The sequence below is a fragment of the Gekko japonicus genome, unplaced genomic scaffold (assembly GCF_001447785.1).
Source record: "Gekko japonicus isolate JY-2015 unplaced genomic scaffold, Gekko_japonicus_V1.1 scaffold637, whole genome shotgun sequence".
In the NCBI taxonomy this organism is placed as follows: domain Eukaryota; kingdom Metazoa; phylum Chordata; class Lepidosauria; order Squamata; family Gekkonidae; genus Gekko; species Gekko japonicus.
This window is the reverse complement of record NW_015172573.1, coordinates 319,722-324,928: the sequence shown is the minus strand read 5'-3', so window position 1 is coordinate 324,928 and position 5,207 is coordinate 319,722. Positions and strand designations below refer to the sequence as shown.

Here is a 5,207-nt window from a genome sequence, read left to right as displayed (position 1 = left end):
GCTCTGGGTCAGGAAATACCTGGAGATTTGGGGTGTGGAGCCTGGAGAGGGTGGGCCTTGGAGAGGAACCTCAGCAGGGTACAATGCCACAGAGCCCACCCTCCAAAGCATTCTCCAGAGGAACTGATCTCTGCTGTCCAGAGATCAATTGGAATACTGGGAGGTCTCCAGGCCCCATCTGGAGGTTGGTAACCATAAACGTATGGAATGTAGGATGGATACTGGGTGGCTGGGACAGGCTCGGGGTGACAGCTTAAAGATGGAGGGAAGGACAGATGGGGAAATGGAAGGTCACACTGGAAACCTGTGCTGGGATTGCTAACAACCTGAAAGGGAAAGAAATGTTCTGTCCTTTGTTTGTTTATTTTTGTTCATCAGAAAGCTTTGATGATGAAAGATAACAGGTATTGTTTACAGACGGCAACCACGGCGACCGCCCTTTCTGCAAGAGGATGGGGGGGGTGTCACATCCTCAATGTGCCCAGTCTTCATGCCAGACCGAGCCAGAGCCCTGAGGGCCGACTGTGCTCCAGGTCCAGGAGTCTTTGTCCTATTTCCACCTGTAGCCCGCAGCTTGATGTGAAGAGCAGTGATGCCCAGGTCTTTACACCTCTGAGCCACATCCTGTGCGGCCAACATAGCAGCATAAGGAGAAGACTCATCCCGGTCAGCCTTCCCTTTCATGCCACCAGTTACTCAACAGATTGTTTCCTCGCCAGACAGGTCAGTTACATGGACAAAGGTGTCACTGAAGGAAGCAAAAATGTGGCAGACTCCAAACACATTCTCCCTTTCAGCAACCTGTGATCCCAAGCTGATAACCTGTTCTTCCTTCTTTTCCTTACCCTTACGAGGTGCCGTTTTGAAGCATCCCTGCAGACAGCAACCAGCACCAGAAAGGAAGAGGCCGGCGTCACGGGGCCCAGAAATGTTCTGTCTGGTGGGAACATGTACAGTTAAAAGTTTTTCATGGCATGGAGAGAAATACCATCCCCTGTTAAATAACACTTGCATTAAACCTTTACCAAAGGGGCAAGGAGAGGTGGCCGGGTGTAGCCCTGTAACATCAGATCTTGGAAGCTAAGCATATAGTTGATGCAGTTGTACATAGACGATGTAAGTGTACACTGCTGTCAACCGCGTCAAGCTCTTAATCAAAGAGAAGTGGTACCAAAACTGAAATAAATACATAAATGAGCAGGGTTGGTACTTGGAGGGGGGACCACCACGGAAGACTCTGCAGAGGAAGGCTAATGGCCAACCTCCTCTGCTTCTCACTTGCCTTGTTGGAAGCCCCTTGGCTGGGGTTGTCGTAAGTTGGTTGTGACTTATAACTAAAATTAATATCAGAAAATTCAATGTATTTAGTCTCCCAACTTAATGGACATGCTGCACATCTAAGGCATCTAAAACGGCATGTGCAGCATGTCCATTAAGTTGGGAGACTAAATACATTGAATTTTCTGATATTAATTTTAGGTTAGTGCTTAACAGCTATTCCTCATGTGCAACCAAGCGCACAATCTACATGGTGGTCTGTGACTTATAACTGCCTGCAGTCAGCAACCCTGCTTGAGAGCCCACCCGTGGTCGATAGCTTCTTTGGGTTATATTTCAAATTATTTCATTTGCAAATGCAGCAAAATGCAGGGGGTTTTTTTTGTCACAGTGGAAAAGGGGCCTTGGGGGGACTTTAATCCTTCCCTTGCCATTTCGTTGCTTAACACACACACCACACACACATATATGGCTTTTACCAGTAAAGAGGGTTGCCAACCTCCCGGTTGAGGTAACTGGCTAACCTCCCGGTGGCACCTGGAGACATCTTGCTGTTACAATTGATCTCCAGACTACCAAGATCAGTTCCCCTGGAGAAAATGGCTGCTCTGAAGGGTGGACTCTATGACATTATATCCTACTGAGGTCCCTCCCCTTCCCCAAACCCACCCTTTCCAGGCTCCACCCCCAAAAACTCCAGGTATTTCCCAACCCAGAGTTGGCAACCCTACCTGTAAAGTTTCTCTTGCTGGAGCAAAAACAGCCCAGCATGGCTTTTTTCTTTCCTAGTGAGAAAGCAGCAGGGGAGGAAAGGGTGGAAGTGAAAGGAAGGCCTGGCTGACATTCCCAGAGCCCCAAATGCAGGGCTATTTTTGGGCAGGAACGCACAGGAACGGAGTTCCGGCTGGCTTCCAAGTTGGCCACACCTAGCAGGAACTCATTAGCATAATAGGCCACACCCAGCAGCAGAAACTCATTAGGACTGGCTACTTTAGGGGTGTGTGGCCTAACATGCAAAGGAGTTCCTGCTACAAAAAAGCCCTGGGTTTTGACAACAAACAAGGTAAGCAGAATAAGAAGCAAAAGGTGGGTGTGGCTGGATGAGCACACTTCTGGTAACATGGGGGTGTGGCCTAATATGCCAATGAGCTGTGCTGCCATGGGTGTGGCCTAATATGCTAATGTGTTTCTGCTGTTGGGTGTGGCCTATTATGCTAATGAGTTCCTGCTGGGCTTTATCTACAAAAAGAGCCCTGCCCAAATGAATAGCTTTATTCAGGTGAAAGTTGATGGTGCATGATGGAACTTTCCAGACTGCGCAGAATTGCTCTTCAGGCCGGATTTTCACAGAAGAAAACTGGTGGTGGGGAAGGGGGAATGGATGTTTCTGAGCCAATTAAAGAGGCCTTCTCTGTGTTCCACTCATCAGATGGCAACAGAGGTTAGAACTGCATCTCCGGTTGAGATAACTGGCTAACACAGAGGCATGCTGGAACAAAGGAATGTGATTTTATAATGTACAAATACAGTGAAATACACAGTGTTTTATTTATTTCTATATTAAATTCATTTCTATCCCGCCTTTTTCCCTAATGGGGACTCAAAGAAGCTTACATCGCCATCCTCTCCTCCATTTTATCCTCACAACCACCTTTGAGGTAGATTAGTCTGTGAAAGTGAGACTGGCTCAAGATCACCCAATGAGCTTCTGTGGCATAAGTGAGGATTAGAACCCAGGTCTCCCAGATACTAATCCAACACTTTTGACCACCACACCACACTGGCTCTCACCTGTAGGCAGTGTTCCCTCTAAGCTGAGTTAGAATGAGCTAGCTCACAGTTTTTTAGTCTCCGGCTCAAACATTTTCATCTTAGCTCAGGAAGGAGGGCTCCAGAGCAAACTAATTTATGCTGCAGCCAAATCGCTCGCTCACCACTTTAATGCCAGAAGCTCACCAAGTAGCTTAGAGGGAGCACTGCCTGAAGGGCACTTACAGTCCCACCTTGTTTCTCTCCAGGGAAGAGCGCTTGGTAAGAAGACAGACAGGAACTCCATAGGCAGAGCAGTCAGGGCTATTTTGGGGCAGGAACGCACAGGAACGGAGTTCCGGCTGGGTCCTGAGTTGGCCACGCCCAGCAGGAACTCATTAGCATAATAGGCCACACCCAACAGCAGAAACTCATTAGGATTGGCTACATTAGGGGTGTGTGGCCTAACATGCAAAGGAGTTCCTGCTACAAAAAAAGGCCCTGGGTTTTGACAACAAACAAGGTAAACAGAATAAGAAGCAAAAGGTGGGTGTGGCTGGATGACCACACTTCCGGTAACATGGGGGTGCGGCCTAATATGCTAATGAGTTTCAGCTGTTGGGTGTGGCCTATTATGCTAATGAGTTCCTGCTGGGCTTTTTCTACAAAAAGAGCCCTGGCAGAGTTTATCTCAATGTGACAACAGAGAGAGAAATCACCTGATGAATTTATGACTGTGACCAATGCTCCCTCTAAGCTGCAGAGTCTTATAAGCAAAATTTTTACTTTGTGAGCTACTGGCATTGAAGTTGTGGGCGAGCGATTTGGTTTGCTCTGGAGCCATCCTCCCTGAGCTAAGACAAAATTGTGTGAGCCAGAGGCTAATAAACTGTGAGCTAGCTCACACTAACTCAGCTTAGAGGGAACACTGATTGTGACCACCCCTTTTATGCATTTAGATTCTGCTTTTCTCCCCCCAGTGGGGACCCAAAGGGGCTTACAACAATGTTCTCCCAGTGTTCATCTTATCCCCACAACAAGCAGCCTGTGAGTTAGGTTAGCCTGAGAGTGTGCAACTGATCCAAGGTCACTCAGAGAGCTTCCATGGCAGAGCTGGGGTTTGAATTCTAGTCTGATGTTCTACCACTGCAGTTGTCCCATAAAAGGGCACAGAAAAAGGCAACAACCTACACCCAAAACTCAAACTGGGTCAAGCCCTGCCTCTTCACACACACACACCAAAATTAACAAGGAAGTCTACAAAAACTCAGTTGAGGCCCTGACCTGGATGGCCCAGGCAAACCCGATCTCATCAGTTCTGGGAAGCTAAGCAGGGCCCACCCTGGCAAGTACTTGGAGGGGAGACCTCCAAGGAATACCAAGGCTGGGACACAGAGGCAGGTAATCTCAAGCCACCTCTCTGAAACATCCTAGCCCCACCAGGGGTCACCAGAAGTCACCATGACTTCCAGGCTCACAAGTGTGCGCACACGCACACACAGAGAGAGACAGACAAATACCAGAAGAAAAGAAAAATGAAAAACTCAGTAGGACCGTTGGGGGCGGGGTGTGTGGCCTTATGACACACTTCCGGTGATGTCAGGGGGTGTGGCATATGCTAATGAGTTATGCTAATGAGTTCCCCTAGCTCTTTTTCTACGAAACGACCCCTGCAGTTGAGAATTAGGACAGAGCTGCATTTAGGATTGCCAGCTCCCGGTTGAGAAACACCAGGAGATTTGTGGGGGTGGAGTCTGGGGAGGGGGGGGGCTTCGGCAGGCTAGAACTGCCAACTCTGGGTTGGGAAATTCTTTGAGATTTGGGGGTGGGGCCTGGGGAGCACGGGGTTTGGGGAAGTGAGGGAGCTCAGGGGACTATAACACCACAGAGTCCACCTTCCAAAGCAGCCGTTTCCTCCAAGGGAACTGATCTCTGTAGCCTGGAGAGCAGTTGAAATCCCAGGAGATCTCCTGCTAGCACCTGGAGATTGGCAACCCTGGTTACATTTCCCTAACAAAATTCTTGGTCCTTTTAGTAACTGCTCCCAAGACAGGTATTTTGCAAGCAAAGTGTTTTCCCCCCAGCCTCAAAGGCAGTGATGGGAAAAGCTTTGCCTGATGAATTCCTGCCTGTAAGGGAGTGCTAGGGAGGAAGAGACCAGAGGCATTGTGTAACACACT

General features: G+C 48.6%; 1 pseudogene; it reads right to left on the bottom strand.

Annotated features, from left to right (window-relative positions):
* Positions 1 to 411: 411 nt before the first annotated feature.
* Positions 412 to 5,207, bottom strand: part of LOC107118961 — a 7,109-nt pseudogene continuing 2,313 nt past the window's right edge.